This window comes from Oncorhynchus nerka, linkage group LG3, assembly GCF_034236695.1.
Source record: "Oncorhynchus nerka isolate Pitt River linkage group LG3, Oner_Uvic_2.0, whole genome shotgun sequence".
NCBI classification, from domain to species: domain Eukaryota; kingdom Metazoa; phylum Chordata; class Actinopteri; order Salmoniformes; family Salmonidae; genus Oncorhynchus; species Oncorhynchus nerka.
The window spans coordinates 11,129,981-11,148,121 of NC_088398.1; the positions used below are offsets into that span (position 1 = coordinate 11,129,981).

Sequence of the window (18,141 nt, forward strand, 5' to 3'; positions counted from 1 at the left end):
TTCAGAAGGTAATCTTAGCATTCCCGCTGAGAAAAAAATTATTACTCTTATTAATGAAAGTAAATCAGAGGGAATGATTTGCATGGAATCAAATGGGACTACTGATGCCACTGCAGAGAGCAGTCAAAGCCGAATAGTAATGTTATCATACTGAGCACTGAACACAGCACGGAAGCACATATATTAGATCGTACATAATGAGAAAAGCTTAGTAGTCTGTAAAGTACAGGGGGCGGATGAGAGGGAGGGGAGTTTTGCATTACGCGTAGGAGTGGCAAGTCTAGTCCGTTCCTTCGCGCACAATGAACTGTAGGCTACAGCTGGCTGTTACGTCTAGTCTATGAGACCAGGCGGAGCTACAGGACGAACAAAAAAAGTGGCAGTTTAGTGTAGTGGTCTTACCTACTGTTTTAATATCGCCACCTGATCTGCTATGGCAGCGATCATGGGACTCTCAAATCCAGTTCGGAAAGAAGGTAAGCACAGCGCAAACAGAGGATGCCTTGGATAACCACCAAGCCAATATAACCAGACGTGTTAATTCCAAACTACTATAGCGATAGTAAATGCAACTTATTATTTTTAGCAATTCCGTTTTATGTCAATTTACAGGAATAAGATGTGTTGATATGTGGACCCGCACTGGCGGCGCGCTCGGTGGTCGTGTTTGAAGTAACCTACCTTTAACAGGTACTGGTCAGAGCTCGTGCAGACGTGTCGAACCAAGCACCGTTGTAGAACCGAGGTGAGGTATTTTATTAACTACATAATTATGAAATGCTTAATACAGTAGTAACCCTGCCAACGCTGTATATATGTCCGTAGTAGCCTATATGACTGAATATACAAGGCTATTAGGCAACCAAACTGGGTTCATGTATGCTCGGGTCTGTTAGGGGTTGCAAACTTTATTTGCTTCAGTTTTGCGTAGCCTTTATGACACCGGGTTGTTAGGCCATGTGTCTATTAAACTAGATAAAGTCAACCTGCGGACAACTTCGTTTATTGAGGTTTCCATTTTTTGTGGTTTTATTTCAAATCAGCGGGTAATGTGAGCTAACCTAACCATGTCAATCAGTTAGGCTCTTAAAAGGAATACATTTGAACAGTAACTAGTAGGCAACTAGAAGCCGAGCATAAAACATTTTAACAAATGATTGCGAAAGAAATCCACTTAAATTTGGGTAAAAATTTGACTAATTACAGATACAATGTTGACGTCAATTAACAATTTAAAACATTGCAATACATTGTTCATTTATAGTGTATTTATTTTCTTATCCTCATTCATCCATCCCCAATTTGTCTACGCTCTTTCTTTCACTCTCTTCCCCGCTTTCTCTCTTTCGTCTCCGGTCTCCCCTCCCGTTTTTATTCTCTCGGCGGCTTTTGGTGTGTTGCGTTTTCGCCCTGTTTTCACGTTGTTTTTCAGCAAGTGAGTGAAAACGTGCCCATATGTTCGTTCCTCTTATGCTCCAACGCGTTTCACACACGACTAGAATTTTGACAGCTAGTCCAATTACTTAGCCTACCCAGTACCCACTTGTAAGCTACAATTTTAAACAGACCCACTCTTCCCAACTGCACAGCGTGAAGTATTCGTGCATTATTTGTTAACCCATTATTAACACGCCATGCAGCTGTTCGTCATCAACGATTCACGTTCTGAATAAATAATCATTCCAGAACTAACAGTCAACTGCGACTGTGCCCTGGGCGCTGTGTGTTCAACACATCCTGTTATCCATGTCAAAGATGTTTAGAATAGATTTTCTATAACTATTCACACGTTGTCAAATTGGTTATATTTTTTACATAAAGTATTCTAGAAATTCTAAAAGGAGGGCATGGCTGCTCAAGAGCAATTGACATGCTTCAGATTTGATGACAGCAAATTTGATATCATGGAACCATTGGAATAGGATATGGGCATCAGATGGAATGGTTTAGATTTGTTCTTGAATATTAAATATGACTGGGAATTGCTAGATGGTTACACTACTTACCCAGCTTAACCACTATTCATGGCTCTGAAGATGACCCTAAGGTCAGTGGGGTGTTCATCTACCAAGGCTTTGTAATGGGTTGAATTTAAAGCCTTAATGAAATGAACCTTGAACATATTGCGAGAACTTATTTTCAGTATGTTTTACCTACGTTTAATATCTGTTTTAGTTCATAAGATATGATATTCCAAAAGTGAATGTGTGTTTAATAATTATATCAAGAACTTTCTGCTAAAATGCATTAGGAAACTCCCAAGAAGTATATGTGAGCTCTGAAAATGTTAAGTTTCTGTTGTTTCTTCAAGGCCATTTCAGACATAATATTTTCTGGCCAGTGCAGAAATAGCCTCTGTTTTATTCTAGGGATGTATACCTTTCCAATCAATTTGTTTTGTGTCTTTGTTTTACAGCATTGTGATTTGTATTCTATTGCTAATTTAATTCAATGACTTGGCATGCATGCCTACATCTAAGGGGTAATCAATTGAGGGCTATGCGTTCTATGGAAAATAATGAAGGATGTGGAAAGTGGAACTGACCTTCTGTGGATTTGGATTCTTTTCCAGAGAACATATAGTGCCCCGAGTTTATTATCCCTTCACCATCCACTGAAGTAGCTAGCAAGTTTACTAGATAGCTACAGTAGTTGCCATGGTGACCAAACAAACAGACTTGCTAGTTTAGCTAACCCTAGCTTGCCATTATGAAAATCCAATTCAACAATGTCAATAAAGTTTTCGTTTCAACCTTTGCGTTCAAAGCAGCTCAAACATAGAATATGTAAGAATTAACTATAGCCATTGAATTCTACCGTGCAAATGTACTGTGCATTATAGGGAAATAATGCACGCTCTAGAATGCCCTTCAAGCCAATCAGAAACAAGTATTCAACAATGCCATGGTATAATTAAGCAATAAGGCATGAGGGTGTGTGGTATATGGCCAATATACCATGACTAAGGGCTGTTCTTACGCATGACGCAATGCGGAGTTACAATATACCACAAACCCCTGAGGTGCCTTATTACTATTAGAAACTGGTTACCAACGTTATTAGAACAGTAAAAATACATTTTTTGTCATACCACTTTCAGCCAATCAGCATCCAGGAGCCAAACTATCTGGTTTATAATTTACATTTACATTTAAGTCATTTAGCAGACGCTCTTATCCAGAGCGACTTACAAATTGGTGCGTTCACCTTAAGACATCCAGTGGAACAGCCACTTTACAATAGTGCATCTAAATCTTTTAAGGGGGGGTGAGAAGGATTACTTTATCCTATCCTAGGTATTCCTGAAAGAGGTAGGGTTTCAGGTGTCTCCGGAAGGTGGTGATTGACTCCGCTGTCCTGGCGTCGTGAGGGAGTTTGTTCCACCATTGGGGGGCCAGAGCAGCGAACAGTTTTGACTGGGCTGCGCGGGAACTGTACTTCCTCAGTGGTAGGGAGGCGAGCAGGCCAGAGGTGGATGAACGCAGTGCCCTTGTTTGGGTGTAGGGCCTGATCAGAGCCTGGAGGTACTGAGGTGCCGTTCCCCTCACAGCTCCGTAGGCAAGCACCATGGTCTTGTAGCGGATGCGAGCTTCAACTGGAAGCCAGTGGAGAGAGCGGAGGAGCGGGGTGACGTGAGAGAACTTGGGAAGGTTGAACACCAGACGGGCTGCGGCGTTCTGGATGAGTTGTAGGGGTTTAATGGCACAGGCAGGGAGCCCAGCCAACAGCGAGTTGCAGTAATCCAGACGGGAGATGACAAGTGCCTGGATTAGGACCTGCGCTGCTTCCTGTGTGAGGCAGGGTCGTACTCTGCGGATGTTGTAGAGCATGAACCTACAAGAACGGGCCACCGCCTTGATGTTAGTTGAGAACGACAGGGTGTTGTCCAGGATCACGCCAAGGTTCTTAGCGCTCTGGGAGGAGGACACAATGGAGTTGTCAACCGTGATGGCGAGATCATGGAACGGGCAGTCCTTCCCGGGAGGAAGAGCAGCTCCGTCTTGCCGAGGTTCAGCTTGAGGTGGTGATCCGTCATCCACACTGATATGTCTGCCAGACATGCAGAGATGCGATTCGCCACCTGGTCATCAGAAGGGGGAAAGGAGAAGATGAATTGTGTGTCGTCTGCATAGCAATGATAGGAGAGACCATGTGAGGTTATGACAGAGCCAAGTGACTTGGTGTATAGCGAGAATAGGAGAGGGCCTAGAACAGAGCCCTGGGGACGCCAGTGGTGAGAGCGTGGTGAGGAGACAGATTCTCGCCACGCCACCTGGTAGGAGCGACCTGTCAGGTAGGACGCAATCCAAGCGTGGGCCGCGCCGGAGATGCCCAACTCGGAGAGGGTGGAGAGGAGGATCTGATGGTTCACAGTATCGAAGGCAGCCGATAGGTCTAGAAGGATGAGAGCAGAGGAGAGAGAGTTAGCTTTAGCAGTGCGGAGGGCCTCCGTGATACAGAGAAGAGCAGTCTCAGTTGAATGACTAGTCTTGAAACCTGACTGATTTGGATCAAGAAGGTCATTCTGAGAGAGATAGCGGGAGAGCTGGCCAAGGACAGCACGTTCAAGAGTTTTGGAGAGAAAAGAAAGAAGGGATACTGGTCTGTAGTTGTTGACATCGGAGGGATCGAGTGTAGGTTTTTTCAGAAGGGGTGCAACTCTCGCTCTCTTGAAGACAGAAGGGACGTAGCCAGCGGTCAGGGATGAGTTGATGAGCGAGGTGAGGTAAGGGAGAAGGTCTCCGGAAATGGTCTGGAGAAGAGAGGAGGGATAGGGTCAAGCGGGCAGGTTGTTGGGCGGCCGGCCGTCACAAGACGCGAGATTTCATCTGGAGAGAGAGGGGAGAAAGAGGTCAGAGCACAGGGTAGGGCAGTGTGAGCAGAACCAGCGGTGTCGTTTGACTTAGCAAACGAGGATCGGATGTCGTCGACCTTCTTTTCAAAATGGTTGACGAAGTCATCTGCAGAGAGGGAGGAGGGGGGAGGAGGATTCAGGAGGGAGGAGAAGGTGGCAAAGAGCTTCCTAGGGTTAGAGGCAGATGCTTGGACTTTAGAGTGGTAGAAAGTGGCTTTAGCAGCAGAGACAGAAGAGGAAAATGTAGAGAGGAGGGAGAGAAAGGATGCCAGGTCCGCAGGGAGGCGAGTTTTCCTCCATTTCCGCTCGGCTGCCCGGAGCCCTGTTCTGTGAGCTCGCAATGAGTCGTCGAGCCACGGAGCAGGAGGGGAGGACCGAGCCGGCCTGGAGGATAGGGGACATAGAGAATCAAGGGATGCAGAAAGGGAGGAGAGGAGGGTTGAGGAGGCTGAATCAGGAGATAGGTTGGAGAAGGTTTGAGCAGAGGGAAGAGATGATAGGATGGAAGAGGAGAGAGTAGCGGGGGAGAGAGAGCGAAGATTGGGACGGCGCGATACCATCCGAGTAGGGGCAGTGTGGGAAGTGTTGGATGAGAGCAAGAGGGAAAAGGATACAAGGTAGTGGTCGGAGACTTGGAGGGGAGTTGCAGTGAGGTTAGTGGAAGAACAGCATCTAGTAAAGATGAGGTCGAGCGTATTGCCTGCCTTGTGAGTAGAGGGGGAAGGTGAGAGGGTGAGGTCAAAAGAGGAGAGGAGTGGAAAGAAGGAGGCAGAGAGGAATGAGTCAAAGGTAGACGTGGGGAGGTTAAAGTCGCCCAGAACTGTGAGAGGTGAGCCATCCTCAGGAAAGGAGCTTATCAAGGCATCAAGCTCATTGATGAACTCTCCGAGGAACCTGGAGGGCGATAAATGATAAGGATGTTAAGCTTGAAAGGGCTGGTAACTGTGACAGCATGGAATTCAAAGGAGGCGATAGACAGATGGGTAAGGGGAGAAAGAGAGAATGACCACTTGGGAGAGATGAGGATCCCGGTGCCACCACCCCGCTGACCAGAAGCTCTCTGGGTGTGCGAGAACACGTGGGCGGACGAAGAGAGAGCAGTAGGAGTAGCAGTGTTATCTGTGGTGATCCATGTTTCCGTCAGTGCCAAGAAGTCGAGGGACTGGAGGGAGGCATAGGCTGAGATGAACTCTGCCTTGTTGGCCGCAGATCGGCAGTTCCAGAGGCTACCGGAGACCTGGAACTCCACGTGGGTCGTACGCGCTGGGACCACCAGATTAGAGTGGCCGCGGCCACGCGGTGTGGAGCGTTTGTATGGTCTGTGCAGAGAGGAGAGAACAGGGATAGACAGACACATAGTTGACAGGCTACAGAAGAGGCTACGCTAATGCAAAGGAGATTGGAATGACAAATGGACTACACGTCTCGAATGTTCAGAAAGTTAAGCTTACGTAGCAGGAATCTTATTGACTAAAATAATTCAAATGATACAGTACTGCTGAAGTAGGCTAGCTGGCAGTGGCTGCGTTGTTGTTGTTCTATCTCTCTATAGTGCTGTTTCTTGTATTATGGTCTCTTGTTTCTTTAGATGTTTCACTTTGTTGTCCTTTTTCTTTTCCTTTTTCTTCTGTCCTTATTTTGTCTTCCTTTCTTCTGTTAACTAGATATTTTTTGTTGTTATTCTTTGTAAGCTAGCTAGCTTCTTCCAGGAGAGTCCCTAGCAACTGCTTAGCAACAAGTAAACAATTCAGCTAGCAATTCAGCTAGCTAAGATAACTGTACAATTTTATGAAAAATAGTTACTTCTTCAAAAGCCTGTCTTTTTGGTTTGTTCCTTGTTTTGTCTTCTATTGAGTCTTGCAGTTTTCTCTTGATTTTTTTCGATGTACTTCAATAATAATATTATTATATTATATTATATTATATATTATGTTAACACCAGTTGGAGAATTTTTCATTTTTCAAACACCTAAACCAGCTTTTTCCTGCAATCTAGAGTCATAATCATTATGCTTAATTCTATTTTAAATACATTTCCCTGCATATTCTAAGCATACCTCTTAAACTGTATCTTCCTGAATGGGGGTTATTTTTTAAAAGAAACAAAATATGCTTCTCTGCATCTCTGCTAAAATCTGGGTAAAAGATTGAAAGGAATGTGATCCGAGGGCCACGTGCCACTGTGTCCCCTATGGGCATGACTCCTCTGACTATTACCATGTCAGGGGCATGAAGCATCTGACTCTAACCATGTCAGCCTGCCAGGTTTGGCTTTGGACATTGTTCAGTTCACCAACAGCCATAACCTCATAATACATTTTTCATATTTACTTTCCATTAATGCTGTTAACTACAAATCTCTGCATACATTTTTTGTGATTCTAAACTTAACCTATATGGTTCACAGAGAGAACATTTGTTCCATTCAAGGTTTAAACATTCTCTCTCTCCCACCTCCTTATCCCATCATCATTCAACCTATCACTGAGTGGCTTTCTATTTCCCTAACATAAATTAAAGGGTTTGCTTGTATCCCTCATCTGCCTGAACTTGTCAATTTGAGTTCATTGAGGTGGAAACGAGGCAGCGAGGGAGAAAGATTGGGAGAATATTAGGGGCTATAGGTGTTGGCAATGACAGTGATTTGATTAAGAATACAGAGGTGCTGTTCTGGCTTACTGCTCATGCTCAGCCACCACAGCCCATTATCAGCCGCACTCAGCAGAGTACCGTGCGTTGGCGGAGCATAGGGTCACGTATTGAGTTGTCCTTTTCGCTTTCAAATTGCCCTCAAACCACCAGAAGTGGTTTACGACACAATCGCTGTGAAGAGCAAATACGTTTATACCATTTAATTCTGTCAATTTGTATTCTGTGTGCGGAGGAAGTGTAGACTAAAACAGGACGGAACCTAACCTGAGGCTTTAATTAAAGATACTAAACGCGGGAAGCGGCAGGACCTCCCACGGTACCGTGCTTATTTACCCAAGGGAACACCAGGATTGTTTATTGTAAAAGAAGCTCCCATAGTGGGTTTGAAACAAGTGCCAATTCTAGAGCAGTAAATCACTCTCAGGTATCAACCATCTTCCTGAACAAAAAAAAACATCCCTTCTGAACCCTCATTAGTATTCTCTGCAGTGCATTTGTAGCTGACCATTACATCCCATGCCCTGGGACAATATCAAGGGGGCGTGCAGTATATTTGAGGAGGCCAAAGATGTTGAGCAAAGACCCTGGAGACCCGCTGCACGGAACCTGACTCCCTCTTGCTCCTCAGTCCAAACTAAAGCCAATCTACCATGATGTGACTGTGACTAGGGTTGCAAAATTCTGGAAACTTTCAATAAATTCCCTAGTTTTCCAGAAATCCATGTTGGAGGATTTTGGATTTCCTGCTTATTCTTTCCTGATTCCGGGAATCCTCTGACCAGGATTTCGGGAAAATCAGGGAATTTATTGAAAGTTCCAGGACTTTTGTAACCCTAAATTAGTCAGTGTGTCACGCACTACTGTCAATGGCAGATGTATGGAGCGGGTTGAATCAAGGTCTGTTGGCCTTTTATGGAGAAGCAAATGTATGTTGCAGTATGTATATTTGAAATATGTAACATCCAGGGGGGCTTTACTGTCAGTATTCATCAGTAATGATGTACAGAACCTGTCACGTTCTGACCATAGTTCTTTTGTGTTTTCCTTGTTCTAGTGTTGGTCAGGACGTGAGCTGGGTGGGCATTCTATGTTTTGTGTGTCTAGGTTGTTTTTCTGTGTTCGGCCTAGTATTGGTTCTCAATCAGAGGCAGGTGTCATTAGTTGTCTCTGATTGAGAATCATACTTAGGTAGCCTGGGTGTCACTGTGTTTTTGTGGGTGATTGTTTCCGTGTCTGTGTTTTACACCACACGGTACTGTTTTCGGTTTTGGTTATTCACGTTACGTTTATTGTATTTGTATGGAGTTTTCAGTTTATGTGTTTAAATAAATACTATGGACACTTACCACGCTGCGCTTTGGTCCTCTCCTTCAATGGAAGAAAACCATTACAGCACCAGTTAAAAGTTTGGACACACGTACTTATTCCAGGGTTTTTCTTTATTTTTATTTTCTACATTGTAGAATAATAGCGAAGACATCAAAACTATGAAATAACACATATGGAATCATGTAGTAACCAAAAAAGTCCGGAAAATTTAAAGAACTTTGAAAGTTTCTTGAATTGCAGTTGCAAAAACCATCAAGCGCTATGATGAAACTGGCTCTCATGAGGAACGCCACAGAAAAGGAAGACCCAAAGTTACCTCTGCTGCAGAGGATAAGTTCATTAGAGTTAACTGCATCTCAGATTGCAGTCCAAATAAATGCTTCACAGAGTTCAAGTAACAGACACATCTCAACATCAACTGTGCCGAGGAGACTGCTTGAATCAGGCCTTCATGGTCGAATTGCTGCAAATAAACCACTAATACTAAAGGACAGCAATAGTAAGAAGAATCTTGCTTGTCCAAGAAACACGTGCAATGGACATTAGACCTGTGGAAATCTGTCCTTTGTTCTGATGAGTCCAAATTTGTGATTTTTGGTTCCAACTGCTGTCTCTTTGTGAGACACAGAGTAGGTGAACGGATGAGCTCTGCATGTGTGGTTCCCACCGTGAAGCATGGAGGAGGAGGTGTGAGGGTGCTTTGCTGGTGACACAATCTGTGATTTATTTAGAATTCAAGTCACACTTAACCAGCATTGCTACTACAGCATTCTGCAGCGATACGCCATCCCATCTAGTTTGCGCTTAGCGGGACTATCATTTGTTTTTCAACAGGACAATGACTGAAAACACACCTCCAGACTGTGTAAGGACTATTTGATCAAGCAAAGTAATGGAGTGCTGCATCAGATGACCTGGCCTCAACAATCACCTGGCCTCAACCCAATTGAGATGGTTTGGAATGAGTTGGACCACAGAGTGAAGGAAAAGCAGCTAACAAGTGCTCAGCATATGTGGGAACTCCTTCAAGACTGTTGGAAAAACATTCCTCATAAAGCTGGTTGAGAGAATGCCAAGAGTGTGAAAAGCTGTCATTAAGGCAAAGGGTGTCCAAACTTTTGACTGGTACTGTATATGAGACAAAGGCTTACATGCTTAAATCATAGCCAGGAAGTCTCATTAAAGGCCCAGTGCAGTCAAAACTGTACTTTCCTGTGTTTTATATATATTTCCACACTAAGAGGTTGGAATAATACTGAAATTGTGAAAATAATGATCATGCACATTCAGCTGTTTGAATAGACAGCCTGAAATGTCAGCCTGTTTTGGTGTGCCTGGTGGCATCACCAGGCAGTCAATAACAGATGACTTGGCATGCGCGATGTCTAATATTAAGGTAGTCTCGAGGTGTTGCTCGCCTGAGTTATAGTACCTATTTTTTTTGTTTTACCTTTATTTTACTAGGCAAGTCAGTTAAGAACAAATTCTTATTTTCAATGACGTCCTAGGAACAGGGGCAGAACGACAGATTTGTACCTTGTCAGCTCGGGGATTTGAACTTGCAACCTTTCAGTTACTAGTCCAACGCTCTAACCACTAGGCTACCCTGCCGCCCCACCTCATGATAAGCTGTAGATCACACTATCTACCAAGAGAGTTTTCATCTATATTTTTCGTAGCTGTCTATTTATCACCACAAACCGGCGTTGGCACTCAATAAGGCCAATAGCAAACAAGAAAATGCTCATCCAGAAGCGGCGCTCCTAGTGGCTGATGATTTAAATACAGGCAAGCTTAAATCCATTTAATCTAATTTCTACCAACATGTCACATGTGCAAAAATCGGGGAAAAAAACTGTAGATCAGCTTTACTCCACACACAGAGTACAAAGCTCTCACTCGCCCCCCCATTTGAAAAATCTGACCATAATTCTATCCCCCTGATTCCTGCTTACAAGCAAAATCTAAAGCAAGAAGTACCAGTGACTCGCTCAATACGGAAGTGATCAGATGACGCAGATGCTATTGTACAGGACTGTTTTGCTAGCACAGATTGGAATATGTTCTGGGATTCATCCAACGGCATTGAGGAGTATACCACCTCAGTCACCGGCTTCATCAATAAGTGCATCGACAACGTCGTCCCTACAGTGACCGTATGTACATATCCCAATCAGCAGCTATGGTTTACAGGCAACATCCGCACCAAGCTAAAGGCTAAAGCTGACACTTTCAAGGAGCGGGACACTAATCCGAACGCTTAAAGAAATCCCGCTATGCCCTCAGGCGAACCATCAAACAGGCAAAGCATCAATACAGGACTAAGATTGACTCTTATGACACCGGCTCTGACGCTCATAGGATGTGGCAGGACTACAAGGGAAACCCAGCCGCGAACTGCCCAGTGAGGGGAGCCTACCAGACGGGCTAAATGCCTTTTATGCTCGCTTCGAGGAAAGCAACACTGAAGCACCCATGAGAGCACCCGCTGTTCCGGGTGACTTTGTGATCAAGATCTCCGTAGCTGATGTGACCAAGACCTTTAAACAGGTCAACATTCACAAGGCCACCGTGCCAGACGGATTACCAGGATGTGTACTCAGAGCATGCACGGACCAACTGGCAAGTGTCTTCACTGACATTTTCAACCTCTCTCTGACCGAGTCAGTAATATCTACATGTTTCAAGTCGACCACCATAGTTGCTGTGCCCAAGAAAGCGAAGGTAATCTGCCTAAATGACTACCACCCCGTAGCACACACGTCTATAGCCATAAAGTGCTTTGAAAGGCTGGTCATGGCTCACATCAACACCATCATCATGAAAACCGTAGACCGACTCCAAATCGCATACCGCCCCAATAGATCCACAGATCTCAATCAATCTCAATCACACTCCACACTGCCCTTTCCCACGTGGACAAAATGTTCACCTATGTGAGAATACTATTCATTGACTACAGCTCAGTGTTCAACACCATAGTGCCCACAAAGCCCATCACTAAGCTAAGGACCCTGGTACTAAACACCTCCCTCTGCAACTGGATCCTGGACTTCCTGACGACCCACCCTCCAGGTGGTAAGAGTAGGCAACAACACATCTGCCACGCTGATCCTCAACACGGGGGCCCCTCAGGGGTGCGTGCTTAGTCCCCTCCTGTACTCCCTGTTCACCCACGACTGCGTGGCCAAGCATGACTCCAACACTGTCATTATAGGCCCGATTACCGACAACGATGAGACAGCCTATAGGGAGGAGGTCAGAGACCTGGCAGTGTGGTGCCAGGACAACAACCTCTCCCTCAACGTGAGCAAGACAAAGGAGATGATTGTGGACTACAAGAAAAGGAGGGCCTAGCATGCCCCCATTCACATCGACAGGGCTGTAGTGGAGTGGGTCGAGAGTTTCAAATTCCTTGGTGTCCACATCACCAACAAACTATCATGGTCCAAACATACCAAAAAAGTTGTGAAGAGGGCACGACAACAACTTTTCACCCTCATGAGACTTAAAAACTTTGGCATGGGTCCCCAGATCCACAAAAAGTTTGACAGCTGCACCATCAAGAGCATCACCGCCTTGTATGGCAACTGCTCGGCATCTGTCCGTAAGGAGCTACAGAGGGTAGTGCGTACAGCTCAGTACATCACTGGGGCCAAACTTCCTGCCATCCAGGACCTATGTACTAGGCGGTGTCAGAGGAAGGCCCAAAAAATTGTCAAAGACTCCAGTCACCCAAGTCATAGAGGGGCGCAGCGGTCTAAGGCGCTGCATCTCAGTGCAAGAGGTGTCACTGCAGTCCCTGGTTCGAATCCAGGCTGCATCACATCCGGCTATGATTGGGAGTCCCATAGGGCAGCACAATTGGCCCAGCGTCGTCCAGGTTTTGCCGGGGTAGGCCGTCATTGTAAACAAGAATTTGTTCTTAACTGTCTTGCCTGGTAAATATTTTTAAATATATACCTATAAAAAAAGTCTGTTCTCTCTTTTACCGCAAAGGGGGGTCAAAGCAGACTGTTTTTTCTTGTGACCCCATTTGTTTTTACGCTACTGCTACTTGCGGTTTATTATCTATTCATTGTCACTTTACCCCTACTGTACCTACATGTACAAATGACTAACCTGTACATTGACTCGGCACCGGTACCACCTGTATATAGCCTCGTTATTGTTATATATTTTTTTAAACTTTCGTTTATTTAGTAAATATTTTCTTAACTCTTAAAACTGTATTGTTGGTTAATAGCTTAGTAAGTAAGCATTTCACGGTAGGGTCTACACATGTTGTAGTCGGCGCATGTGACAAATCTAATTGGATTGGATTTGATTTCAAATTAGTTAAAGACGTCCTCCAGCTAACTTTAACTGTTGAAAAGTCTCAAGTATAAATACTGTAAAGTACACACACTAAGGGGTAAAAAAAAATCTGTTTTGAGCAATATAGTGTTTTTTAGACCAAACTGCAAACTTCAAGGAGTAGGGCATTCAAGGAGTTGGTCTAATGGGAATCTGTGATGTCATCGTCCTCCCCTCTTGCTTGAGGAATAATAGAGGAGCAATAGAGAACAAAATAGGGACATTTAAGATCATGTCTAGCCATGTAAATGATTATGCTCATATCTAATGATGCTACCTACACAAGCTGTTTTAAAATAAAAATAGACATTACAACTAATTCTCTGCCCTCCTAAGAGGAATTTCTCTCAAGGGCAGAGTGTTTAAGTGTGGTACAAAGCCTTTAAAGATGGTGTGTAGACTACAGTGTGAAGTGGGAATGCAGTGAGTCTGCCTGGCTCTCGTTTCAGCCTCACCACTTCCTAATTATCTCCACTCCATTCTCTTTCTTTTCACCTCTTATTTCTGGTAGTATTCTTTAATTCCCGTCTACTCATTCTCTCTCCCAACTACTGTTCTCTTTGGCTATGTAATTTAATGGCTGAGGGGAGTGAGCTCAAGCATCCTCTCTCTGTCCTGGCAAGTCTGTCGGTATCTGTCTGTCTGTGGCTCTCAGTTTGTGCTGGACAGGTCATTTCATCATTATAAAGCATTAGTCTTCAATGAGGCCATTATACCCTCATCATCCTGAGCCAAAATGGGAACCCAGATGAAATGAGAAAAGTGACTATGGAAAGAGACTGAGGAGCAGGGGAGAGTGATAAATGGAGTGCGAAAATAATAAGGAAAAAGTAGAGAATCACTGGTGCTCATGACAAGATTCTCACATAGGCGACACAGAGAATGAGACTTCATCTTTTCCTCATACTGGTGACATGACATTTCAACCCAGAAGGCTGGCCTCCATCCCTTATCCCTGACAGAACTATTCTTTATTCTGGGTGGCATTAGTGCTGTAACATGCTGTGCCAGTGGAGCTGTGCTGAGGAAGCAGATGCTGCCTGGCTACTCTGAACTGAGGTCAGTCCTGTCTTTAGGATTAAGCCATGTTGGTTGACTGAGCCTCTGGGGAAGCTACTGTGATCAGAATGCAAACTTGGAGAGAAGCCTGTAAAAACACACACACTGCTACTAGCAGTAGTGGTACTGGTGTCAACACTAGGCCTAGCACTCACCGATTCACTTCACACCTGGCTGCTCCAGCCTCTACAACCAGTCATCATCTTCCCTCTAGCCTCTCTTCTCTGACCTTTCCAACCACACCTGTCATTTCCTTTCAAACCATTAACCCCTTCTCTCAATCTCTCTTTCTGGCCCTATTAAACTATTCTTTACTGTCTCTCTCATTATCTCCCTTCCTGAAACCCTCTACTCGACTGATCTGCTCGCCAATCAACACTGTCATCCTTGCCTTTTGCCCTGTCCAACACTACTCCTTACTCTCTTTCCTTCTCATTTTCATTCCTCATTTGTTTTTCTACCTCTCTCATTTCCCTTTCCTATATCTCTTTATCTACTTCGTTCTCTCTGTTTGTTTTCTTGTCCCCCTCCCTCATTCCCTTGCTCTCCGTCCCCTGCCAGTCCTTGGCTAATGTCTCTCCCAGTCATACATGTATGCAGCATGTTGTCCCCTTGTCTCTTTAATCTTCTCTCGTCAGGCGGGCCCACCTCTAGATGGATCAGTTGCTGATTTGTGGCCTCCCAGCGTGTTCCGTCTGTCTCTGCCTGTCCTCCCCCCACGTACCCCACAGAGATCTGCATCATTAATATGGCTTTCAGCTTTCACACATTTGCTGCTGACTAACAGGCAACTCCTCATCACACCCACACCTACTGCCAGTGTTCTACCACTGGACAGAGCATGGGGAATGGAGGCTGATCGTTTTAAGCGTATAACTTCAAAGAGGTTTAATCGGGAGTGTGTGTGTGGCAGAGAATGTTTTCATCTCAACATCTAAACTCAGGGACTTAATGAATCTCGCCTGTCAAATGGGGGTCATAGGGGAAATATGCTGAGAGTAGGTGGTGTTGGTAATGATTCATTATTTGTCAATTATAAATGCTGGCTGGTAGTTTATAGAACGGGGGCAGTCTGGCTCAAAAGAAAGATGACTTGAGCATTTACCTTCAATGTGCCCCGCGACCATTACTTTGCCACTCTACTCTATAATTAAGATATATTTATTTCAAGTGTTGGGTGTTTTGTTCCAGAAGCTCTGTGCCCTGTAAAGATGTTTTAAGCTATGACACTGCTGAACTGAGAGAGAACAATTGAGAAAGGTGGGAATGAAAGGGCTACTTCCACTCTGTTGGAAAGGGATCACAGCAGTGATTGAATGAGGGTATGAGGCATGAGTTGATCAGAGGCTTGACTTCAGTGCCGGACAGGGGTTGAGGTGTTCATAGCCTTCAGTGCAGGACAGGGGTTGAGGTGTTCATAGCCTTCAGTGCAGGACAGGGGTTGAGGTGTTCATAGCCTTCAGTGCAGGACAGGGGTTGAGGTGTTCATAGCCTTCAGTGCAGGACAGTGGTTGAGGTGTTCATAGCCTTCAGTGCAGGACAGGGGTTGAGGTGTTCATAGCCTTCAGTGCAGGACAGGTGGGTTCAGTGCAGGACAGGGGTTGAGTGTTCATAGCCTTCAGTGCAGGACAGGGGTTGAGGTGTTCATAGCCTTCAGTGCAGGACAGGGGTTGAGGTGTTCATAGCCTTCAGTGCAGGACAGGGGTTGAGGTGTTCATAGCCTTCAGTGCAGGACAGGGGTTGAGTTGTTCATAGCCTTCAGTGCAGGACAGGGGTTGAGGTGTTCATAGCCTTCAGTGCAGGACAGGGGTTGAGGTGTTCATAGCCTTCAGTGCAGGACAGGGGTTGAGGTGTTCATAGCCTTCAGTGCAGGACAAGCTCATCATGGATGGATGGTGTTGGAGAAGAGCTCAACTCTTCCACTGAGGGCAGGACAGGATTTGACTGGGAAGTCAAAACAACAACACAATACACTACACAGTTAGACAAAATAGCTAAGAATGTGTTAGTCCATGCAATGAGTAAAATCATTGATGTTTAATAAATGCGATTGTTTTTGTGTATGTGATTGACTCTACATACACTAATGAGAGAAAATTGACAGGGCTACTCAATGCCTGGAGAGGAAACATTCAATGTGCCAGTGGATGAGCGGCACATGAGACATGGCTTCAGTTCATGTCAGGAAAGAGTTGGCAATGTTAGTGGAGTGGTCAATACCTCTTAATCAGGGTACAGGAGGGGACTTAGCTGTAAATAGCAGATACATTCCATTACAGCTGCGCCATCGTAGGTTTGGACAAGAAGTTTCTCCATGAATTCACAAAGTCAAACACAGACTGAAACATTCCTGAATAAAGCCCTTGGAAAAATGGTTCTCCCTGGGGCCTGGACCCTATAGGGTATGACAGTGATTACATCTGGTCTATGAGACCAGGCTGAGCTACAGGACTATGATGGGACCAGTTTTTCTAATCAGGTCACATGTTTTTTTTAACTCATGAAGAAAACCCTGTCAAACTGCAGCAACCTTACACTTGTTCATATTAATTATACTTACACTAGACTAACAGGGGAGTTTCCTCTACCCAGACACAGAGACAACAACTGATAGACAATAGAACTCACAGGGCTGATGTAACGGTTGTCGTCGGTGGAAGAAGGAGAGGACCAGGGTGCAGCGTGGTATGTGTTCATGATCTTTTAATTACACTAGAACAAAAAGGAACAAACGAAACAGTCCTGTCTGGTACAGAGACAGAAAACAACTACCCACAACTCAAGGGTGAAAAAAGGCTGCCTAAGTATGGTTCTCAATCAGAGACAATGATTGACAGCTGCCTCTGTTTGGGAACCATACCAGGCCAAACACATAGAAATACAAACATAGAACAAAACATAGAATGTCCACCCCAACTCACGCCCTGACCAACCTAAAATAGAGACATAAAAAAAGGAACTAAGGTCAGGACGTGACAGCTGAGCTTTTCTTTATGCATGTTTGCAACTGTAGGCTTCATTAAAAATTAACTCACGGTCTATGTCATCACTATTATGTTGATTGATTAATTCCAGTTAATAATTTTGGATTGAAAAGGTATAGCCAGCCCAAGTTTGAATATAAATCAAATTTGATCACATTCGCATTTTCTTCTGACAAACAAATGGGCTATATATACATAACATTACCAATTTGTTTACCCTGACCAGATGGACAGGGCGCATAGGCTGTATGCACCTGCTATTATTAGTAGCCTACAGTTGATCAGACTGAAAAAAAATCTAATTTTCATCCCATACAGCATGTCAAATCTCTAATGTTTAGGTGTAGCCTAGGCTGCTGAAACATTTATGTAATGAGTTTTTGCTTGTGCCTGTCCGGAGTGATTATGTGTATTTGTTTATGTGTATTTTTTGATAAATAGCCTAAATACCGGATCAGAGTATTTTCATTAAAAAATATATATTTCACCTTTTTTTAACTAGGCAAGTTAATTAAGAACAATTCATATTCACAATGACGGCATACCGGGGAACAGTGGTTTAACTGCCTTGTTCAGGAGCAGATTTTCTTCTTGTCAGCTCGGGGATTTGATCCAGCAACCTTTCAATCCCTGGCCCAACACAATGACGGTCTACCCCGGCCAAATCTAACCCAGACATATGGGCCCCCTGAATCACGGCCGGTTGTGATACAGCCCAGTATCGAACCAGGGTCTGTAGTGACGCCTCTAGCACTGAGATGCCTTAGACCACTGCACCACTCGGGAGCGATGTTAGTACTTGCTACTAAAGTTAGCAAGGCAAATTGAAATAAATTGCACTAACTCCACACAAAAATAAAGCTCTAAAACCAAGAAAACAACATATAATCTACCTCTTCTATCTCC

The 18,141-nt window shown here is 44.5% G+C and overlaps 1 protein-coding gene across 1 annotated transcript in view; it reads left to right on the forward strand.

Moving 5' to 3' along the window:
* The first annotated feature begins 347 nt into the window (after positions 1-347).
* Positions 348-18,141, forward strand: part of LOC115102688 (G protein-activated inward rectifier potassium channel 4-like) — a 28,744-nt gene continuing 10,950 nt past the window's right edge. The window contains exons 1-2 of the mRNA XM_029622904.2: positions 348-476; positions 613-745. The gene's annotated coding sequence lies outside the window, so the exon portion shown is untranslated. The remainder of the gene's footprint in view (positions 477-612; positions 746-18,141) is intronic.